The sequence below is a fragment of the Entelurus aequoreus genome, linkage group LG13 (genome assembly GCF_033978785.1).
Source record: "Entelurus aequoreus isolate RoL-2023_Sb linkage group LG13, RoL_Eaeq_v1.1, whole genome shotgun sequence".
Classification (NCBI taxonomy): Eukaryota; Metazoa; Chordata; class Actinopteri; order Syngnathiformes; family Syngnathidae; genus Entelurus; species Entelurus aequoreus.
The window spans coordinates 2054850-2064373 of NC_084743.1; the positions used below are offsets into that span (position 1 = coordinate 2054850).

The 9524-nt window shown below is 37.7% G+C and overlaps 1 non-coding gene across 1 annotated transcript; it reads left to right on the plus strand.

Annotated features, from left to right (window-relative positions):
- The first annotated feature begins 8766 nt into the window (after positions 1–8766).
- Positions 8767–8838, plus strand: trnae-uuc (transfer RNA glutamic acid (anticodon UUC)). Its single transcript has one exon. It is a non-coding gene; the product is annotated as a tRNA-Glu (tRNA).
- The last annotated feature ends 686 nt before the right edge of the window (positions 8839–9524 follow it).

Genomic DNA, 9524 nt, shown 5'->3' on the forward strand with positions numbered 1-9524 from the left:
GCCACGCTGTGAAAGTAAACGTCAAGAACTCAGCAAACACGCCTCGTCTGCATTATTTATAATTAGACAGACAACACATCTACAGTGTGATTTTGTTTTGTTTACAAGGAAAGAAAAACAAAAGTTAAAAAAGGGAGATATGTTGTATATATATGTATGTGCTGCGGTTGTTTTAAGAACGTTGCGACAGCTGCCGTAAAGGAGGTGCGTTGCTAGCCTGGTTGCTATGTTTCCGGTTGGTCGTAAAAGTGTTCGTCATGTGTTTTACCCTGCTAAAATCTCTCAGTAAAGTTATTCGATGGATGATAGCTTTTGTTTTGAACTTTATTACACCTTGGAGCGCTTTTTCCCGTCCATTGTTTTCCTGCTTTCGCTATCTGCGCCTAATGACTGAGCTACGTGACGTCAATTCTTGTGATGTCCCACGGAGCATTTCTGGTCGGGACGGGATTCGAATAAAGAATCAACTCTTTTCCTTTACTATAGTGGTCTCGATAACGGGTACTGGTTCTCAAAAAGGGATTCGAGTCCGAGGACTCGGTTCTTTTCTTATCAAACAACCGGGAAAATCATCCCTAGCAATGACAACACGCACTACAACTAGGGATGTACAGTACAGGCCAAAAGTCTTCTCCTCATTCAATGTGTTTTCTTTATTTTCATGACTACTTACATTGTAGATTATCACTGAAGGCATCAAAACTATGAATGAACACATGTGGAGTTATGTACCAAACAAATTAAGGTGAAATAACTGGAAACATGTTTTATATTCTAGTTTCTTCAAAATAGCCACCTTTTGCTCTGATTACTGCTTTGCACACTCTTGGCATTCTCTTGATGAGCTTCAAACACACCTGTGAAGTGAAAACCATTTCAGGTGACTACCTCTTGGAGCTCATCGAGAGAATGCCAAGAGTTTTCAGGACTTATGCAGATCTCGAAAACACATCAGCAGGTAAGAAAAGTTGGTTTTGCATTGTCAGAAAAATTGTATGTAAATTATCAAAAAAACTTTCCGTTCTCTGAGTTCCCAGTGAACAAACGAAAGCTGTCTTTGTCGCACCAAGCCAAAGGCTTGGAAAATTCCGCTGTGTACGATGGGAGGAGACGGGAGGGGTTATCTATTGTGATCCAAGACCCGAGCTGAGTCCGCCCACTAGGCCACCATTTGTAGTCCCTCCCACCCCTTCGCTTTAGTTGTATTTTTTCAATTTGTTGCACTTTTATTATTATTATTTTTATTCTGCAAATTTTTTAAAACTTTTTATTCGACCCCTTTTACTGTATTGCATTTGCACTATCTTGTTTAGCACATTCATTGTTTATGTTCTTTGTTTGTTTTGCTTAGTTTTTTATTTTTATTTATTTTTATTTTTTTGCTCCATGCTTTTTTAACCTGTAAAGCACTTTGGTTCAATCTAAAAGTTGTTGAAAACGTGCTATATAAATAAAGTTGACTTGACTTGACTTGACTTGACAAGACTTGCCCAAGCTCGATCCAGGACCAGTCCAAGCCCGAGGCATCTTTTTCTCTTGTGTTAATGTGACCAAAAACAATGTTTGTTTACATACCCCCCAGTCCTTAGAAACAGCTGTTGTTGTGTAAACAGGGAATATCCAAATAAAAGAGGAGGCGTGAACCTTTTTTCGTCAGAGCATGATGACACTGTACAAGGGTACAGGTGTACGCGTCTCTCCTCAAATTGAGCAAAATTGAACCCTGTCTCTGTTTATTTCCTTGCTTCTTGTCTGTTTTAGTAGATGTCATCCATGTTTAAACCTGACATGCATAAGATTGTGAAACAAAACGGCAGATAACATGTCTACTAATGGGTGCCATATTGCGGTCCTTATACACACACCATAGTAATACTTGTATCTCTGACTACGGTAGCCGTAATGGGCCGACAATCCATCAAGCGGTGCGGCTTCAAAGTCGTACTAAAATATTTTGACATATTTTTGAGTGCCGTGTGTAATGTTCTGTATTTTCAATGGAACATTTAAAAATTTGGTGTTGTTCCACATTGTAGTCTACACGTATCTCTTATGTGTGACTGCCATTTACTGGTCACACTTATCATTACACCTTATACCAAATTAAAATTGCTTCGAGGTCGGTAAGCACAACCAGAATTATTCCGTACATTAGGTGCACAGGGTTATAAGGCACAATGTCTTTTTTTTAGAAAATGAAAGGATTTTAAGCGCGCCTTATAGGCCGAAAAATACGGTATCTAAATTTTTCACTTTTTTGAGTAGATTAATAGTGGCCTGTGGATTAACGGGTCGCTAAGAGGATGGTTGATAAAACGCGGTTGTGACTCGTCGTGAGTAAAGCGCGCTCAATTCAAACTGACACAGCGTGCGTGACCTCGATGAGGAAACATTGTTGTGTTACAAACTTTTGTGTGGTGTTGCTTCCTTATTTGTCATTATTCAACTGGCAGCTGAACTGAATGGGACAGTTTGTCATAAGTAGGGATGATGTTTGATAAGGAATTATCGAGTTCGAGCCTATTATCGAATCCTCTTATCGAACCGATTCCTTATCGATTCTCTTATCGAGTCCAGATAGGTTGTTGTATATGGGAAAAAAAACACACAATATTTGGTTTAACAAAAGCTCACTTTTATTATATAAGAAAAAAATAAAATCTAATAAATAAATAAATATTGACTGTTACCCACCTAAAAAAAAAAAATAAAATAAATAAATATTTACTGTTGTTACCCAAAGTATATTAAGTGGGATTTTTTCAGAGAAACAAATATATACAGTAACACAAAAACAAGCTGTCTCTGTGATCACTATAGGTGTATAAATAATAATATAGTGTTAAATAAAATCAGTCCCTTGGGCACAAAACTGAAAATAATACAGCTCTCCAAAAAGTGCACTTCTGCTGCTATTTGACATAACTGTTTGTTATGATGCTTTGACATTTTTGCACTTTATTTCTATATTAAAAGAAAATTCTATGAAGAGAAAAGTTATTTGCAAATGTGGTTAAAATGCTAAAAAATGAAAAGTTAAAGCTAAAAAAAGAAATACACTTTATTGAGTTAACATTTCTTTATGGGGGAAAAATGTTATGAGCTAGAGAATATAACAACTACACTACCCAGCATGCAACGGGAGTTACGAGCATGCGCGGTAGCCCCGAAAAGTGTTGCATGTTGCCACGCTGTGAAAGTAAACGTCAAGAACTCAGCCAACATGCCTCGTCTGCATTATTTATAATTAGACAAACAACACATCTGCAGTGTGATTTTGTTTTGTTTACAAGGAAAGAAAAACAAAAGTTAAAAAAGGGAGATATGTTGTATATATATGTATGTGCTGCGGTTGTTTTAAGAACGTTGCGACAGCTGCCGTAAAGAAGGTGCGTTGCTAGCCTGGTTGCTATGTTTCCGGTTGGTGGTAAAAGTGTTCGTCATGTGTTTTACCCTGCTAAAATCTCTCAGTAAAATTATTCATTGGATTATACCTTTTGTTTTGAACTTTATTACACCTTGGAGCGCTTTTTCCGGTCCATTGTTTTTCCTGCTTTCACTATCTGCGCCTAATGACTGAGCTACGTGACGTCATTTCTTGTGATGTCACACGGAGCATTTCTGGTCAGGACGGGATTCGTTCCGAGGGATTCGAATAAAGAACCAACTCTTTTCTTTACTATAGTGGTCTCGATAACGGGTACCGGTTCTCAAAAAGGGATTCGAGTCCGAGGACTCGGTTCTTTTCTTATCGAACAACCGAGAAAACCGGTTTCGAGTATCATCCCTAGTCATAAGTAAGTCGGTCGGCTGGAACCAAAAAATACCGACAGCAGTATCGTTGGTCCAGAATCTTCATGACCTAATTAACAACCGGTACCAAAAAATATCGTTATTCGATATACATCCCTTACTATGAGGCAGCAGAAGGAGACTAAAAATAAACACTATAACTAGCCATTCAGAGTGACTATTTGTATTTGACTACTTTGTCATAAATAGTCCATCAAAATGCTTGAAATTCCCAAGGGGGGGCCATACAGTGAATTATGTAATAGTTCCAAGTCACACAGCCGTTATTTCCAATCTGACAAGACGAGCTATAAAACGCAAAGCGCTGGATTACGTAAAAGTCACCCTGCAAGTTCAGACAGGGCAAATGAGTCCTCATTTCTCCATTCTGCTTCGAAGCGTAATGAGCAGACTACAGGATTATACGCACACACAAAGAAACCATTCGCCCATAGAGGGCCACATTCAAAATAGCCGGCCTCGTGACCCAAGTGAAAGTGTGCAGTTGGCATTCATATAAACATACTTCCATATATTACAAACTACAATGGTGTCCTTTGGGTAAACTACGGTGAAACTCACATGAGACTTGCTCGTATTTTATTCTGATCGCAGACACACCCTTCAAGTCATGCTTGCACGCAAAATAGAAAGGATGTTGATGGTTCGGCAAGTCCCCTGTGCCATTGGCAGGCTTGTAAAGTATATTTATAATAGCTTCATAATTGCACCAGAAGACAACAGTGCGAAAAACCAATTGGACTTGCAGTATAATTAGGACGGATCAAGTTAGTCCTGTCCTGTTGGATTTTATGTATTTTTACCTATTCATCGGAGTACCGTGTTCTTATGTTTTTTATGTGTTATTATGAATTTGCACTAAATTAGTTTGCTTGCAATTTCGTTGTACAATGTACAATGACAATAAAGATATATTCTATTCTAATATGATGGATTTAGTGGCGTTTCAGAATTAGAATCAGAATCAGAATAGTTTTTATTGCCATTGTTTGAGAACGGGTTCACAAACTACAATTTTTTCTTGGTGTGTACAGCTCCACTAATGGACATTGGAGTGTTACTTTGAAAGGTAAAATTAAAGTATTGCTAGAAACATCATTTTATATGGGACTTTATTGTATTATATGTATAGTACATGTTCCAAAAAGAAAAAAGCATAAAACACCACCAGAATTAGAGATATTACAATATCAAAGTGATGAAGCTTAGTGTTACGCTCATGACTTGGTGTAACTAAAGATGAAGGCAATTGCATTTTATTGATATTTGAAATGTATTCAATGTTTATAAATGGATATTTCAATATACTAAATGTAAAAAAGGGAATAAATATTCAAAATAAAATCTAGTTTGGTTACGCCACCATGAGCGCAACACAAGGTTGTAAAAGTTCCAACTACAATTCTAAATAAGATGTCAAAAGCAAACTGAAATAAAATACACACAGCTTAAAGATTGATCAATACCTATTTAAATGTAGTAATACATAAATATGATGATTTATCAAAATATAAAATAAATATACCTGAACAGAACGCTCATGATGGTTACACCAAAAAGTAACACTATGAATTGCGTTTTTCCAAGTTTTTAAGGCATTTTTATGCTATTTCCAAGCATCTCCTTTTTTATTATCGTTGATTTTAAATGGTCAAACTAATGCATATTATATATGCATGCCCTAGTAAACAAAAAAAAAAGTCATATTTATTTTGATTGTTACATTTTGAAGTACATTTGTGCAGGTGGGTGCGAATGTACGCATTACCAGAGCTGTACACTGGTGCAATCGTGCAACATAAAAGACATAACACAGAATAGGTAATAAAATGAGCTGTAACTGAGCTATCAGATCTTGTTATTGTTCATGTGCCTGATGGCCGAGGGGAAAAAACTGTTTAGGTGGCGGGTGGTGTGGGTCTGGATGGACTGTGGTCTCCTGCCTGAGGGGAGAGTGGAGAATAGTTTGTGTCCAGGGTGAGAAGTTTATAAGGTTTATAAGGCAAAATAACAAGTATTGGATAAATATTATATTTAATGACATTTCCTCCAAAAGGAAACAGCACTTTTATGGACATTTTTCTTTGTTTTACGCATTGTAATTTGTAAAATAGGACAAGCACGAGGTGGCTAACGATGCAGCTAACAGGAGTAATCTATGATGCTCATAAAGCCCCTTTAAAAAAAAAAAAAGTAACATCAAAAACCAGCCTTGTGACCTGAATATTAACCAAGTATTAGTGATATTGTTATTATAAGCGCTAACGCCGAGGATGTACTTTTAGCGGCGCCGTGATCACAGAGCAGGTTGTTTTATGTGTAAACATGTGTGTTGAATTTTTGTGCTGGTGGATTGTTTTTCCCCTGCACCATGACTAGGGAAGGTTGTTTGGATTGGCTCAAAAGTGAATGCTGTGCTACACCTTCTTGGAAAGTACAATTATTGGCAGATATACATTAGTTGGCCACCAGATGGCGACGAATTAGCAGCAAACAGACCTTTAGATCAGTGTTTTTTCAACCTTTTTTGAGCCAAGGCACATTTTTTGCGTTGAAAAAATCCGGAGGCACACGACCAGCAGAAATCATTAAAAAACGAAACTCAGTTGACAGTAAAAAGCCGTTGTCGCAATTGTTGGGTATGACTGTAAACCATAACCAAGCATGCATCAACATAGCTCTTGTCTCAAAGTAGGTGTACTGTCACATCATTTGACTTTTTTGGTGTTTTCCTGTGTGTAGTGTTTTACTTCTTGTCTTGCACTCCTATTTTGGTGGCTTTTTCTCTTTTTTTTTGGTATTGTCTTGTAGCAGTTTCATGTCTTCCTTTGAGTGATATTTCTACTTTGTTTTAGCAATCAAGAATATTTCAGTTGTTTTTATCCTTCTATGTGGGCACAATGTTGATTGTCATGTAATGTTCGGATGTACATTGTGGACGCCGTCTTTGCTCCACAGTAAGTCTTTGCTGTCGTCCAGCAATCTGTTTTTGTTTACTTAGTAGCCAGTTCAGTTTTAGTTCTGTTCTGCATAGCCTTCCCTAAGCTTCAATGCCTTTTCTTAGGGGCACTCACCTTTTGTTTATTTTTGGTTTAAGCATTAGACGCCTTTTTACCTGCACACTGCCTTCCGCTGTTCCTGACATCTACAAAGCATTTAGCTACCAGCTGTCACCTACTGGTATGGAAGAGTATTACATGGTTACTCTTTCGAGCTCTAGACAGCACCGACACACAACAACAACAACACATTATTTGCAGACTACAATTACTGGTTTGCAAAAAATATTTTTAACCCAAATAGGTGAAATTAGATAATCTCCCACGGCACAGCAGACTGTATCTTACTGCACACTAGTGTGCCGCGGTACAGTGGTTGAAAAGCACTGCTCTAGATATTTATATATGACATGGATACACCACTCCCAGTCCAATTATTTGTTCAACTTGTGATGTCTCGTGGGCCAAATTGAAGACACAGGCGGACCCGCACTTGTCATTTGGACACCCCCTGCTTTATATCATGTCTTTGGATGTTCCATCTGCACTTCAAACTCTTGTGCTCTCAACTTGCATGTTTCCTTTATAGAACTGGTTGTGTTATCAGGTAATGGATGGACAGTGACACCTCCAAGAATACTTCGGCTTGCACAACACGACCAATCTCTACCATGATGCTTTGTTAGTGCATGGAGAACAACCACATTCAACACACTAGAAAAAGGGAGAAGAGGTTTTGTTTAGGTGGAAAATCTTATTTTTAACCAGAAACTAGTCAAACAAAACATTATACGGTTATGTAGTCAATTTATTTTGGGGTTGTTTTGAACCAATGGTGGTTAGAGTATTAAGAATTTCACTCAGAATTGAATAGAAAGTCTCCCTACTAACTCACCAGTGCCTCCATGGAAATGCCCCCCTCTACCTCAAAGAACTGCTCACCCCCAAATCCTCCACACGACACCTCTACTCCGGACAGGCTAACCTCCTCCAACCTCCGAGGACAAAACTCCGAACAATGGGAGACCGGGCTTTCTGATCTGCCGCTCCCAGTCTGTGGAACGCTCTCCCTGACCACCTGAGGGCACCACAGACAGTGGATGCTTTTAAAAAAGGCTTAAAAACCCTTCTTTCTTTTTTAAAGAGCCTTTATTTTTAGACATATGTGTGCTAGTTCTAGCTATTAGGCTGTTCTAGTTTTTATTTATTTAAAAAAAAAAAAGTAATGCACTGTAGCACTTCAAGGTTGTTTGCTCAATGTAAAGTGCTTTTACAAATAACATATATCATTATTATTATTATTAAGAAAACAGAATTAATAACCGGGAATTGATTCTGAATCGAATCACCCCAAGAATCGGATTGAATCGTGAAGTGCCCAAAAATCCCCATCTCTATTTTGGACACATAATTAGTACATACGAGAATTAGAACTGGGTTAAAAAGTCTGCCATTGCACTGAATAATGACTTCAGGCCTACCAAAGCCCAGGGTCACTATCTGTCGGTAGCAATGGTGAACTAATTTAGTCACGTGGTTAAAATGTGAATACTTTGTGCGGCCTAGGGATGGGTACTGATATAGCACCAGAACTGTACTTATCACGCACCAACTGTTTTTCATTCTAACGTGCATCTTAGTCAAATGTTTCATTAACAAATTTGGAGGTGTTGAAATCGCCATGTAAAATCGCTAATGCTAATCAGTAGCATGTCAATAGCAAAGCCAATGTACAGTACAGGCCAAAATTTGGACACACCTTCTCCTCATTCAATGCGTTTTCTTTATTTTCATGACTATTTACATTATAGGTTGACACTGAAGGCATCAACACTATGAATGAACACATGTGGAGTTATCTACTTAACAAAAAAAAGGTGAAGTAACTGAAAACACAGTTTACATCCTAGTTTCTTCAAAATAGCCAACCGTTGCTCGGATAAATGCTTTGCAGTCCCATATGGTCTAGCGGTTAGGATTCCTGGTTTTCACCCAGGCGGCCCGGGTTCGACTCCCGGTATGGGAACTACCTTTTTATACCATGAATTGATTAACGTGGACCCCGTCTTAAACAAGTTTAAAAACGTATTCGGGTGTTACCATTTAGTGGTCAATTATACGGAATATGTACTGTACTGTGCAATCTACTAACAAAAGTCTCAATCAATCAATCAATCAATCAATCAAAAGCACGCTCTTGGCATTCTGTCGATGAGCTTCAAGAGGTGGTCACCTGAAATGGTTTTCACTTCACAGGTGTCATAGTTTTGATGCCTTCAGTAACAATATTCAATGTAAATAGTCATGAAAATAAAGAAAATCCGTTGAAATGAGAAGGTGTGTCCAAACGTTTGGCTTGTACTGTATATTAGCATCAAGCTAGCGCATTCTTGGAAAAGTGGACTCTTCCCTACTAAAGGGAGGGTCATAATACTTACAATATGAAAAAAGGAAAACAAAAACATTAATAAAAGCAACAGTATTGTATAATTGTTGTTTAATGGTTTCAATCCAAAAAAACATTTTTTTTTATTGATAAATTCTCGAAAATTATTAATCGAATTAAAAGCGGAATAAATACAAATCTCGATTTGGATGTCAATCCTTTTTTTTGGAGCACTCCTGGGTATTAAGAGTTCTAAATGCGTGAATTACTTCCACCTTTGTATGAAAAACTGTGTGACTTTTTTTTTATTCATGTGAAATATGCAC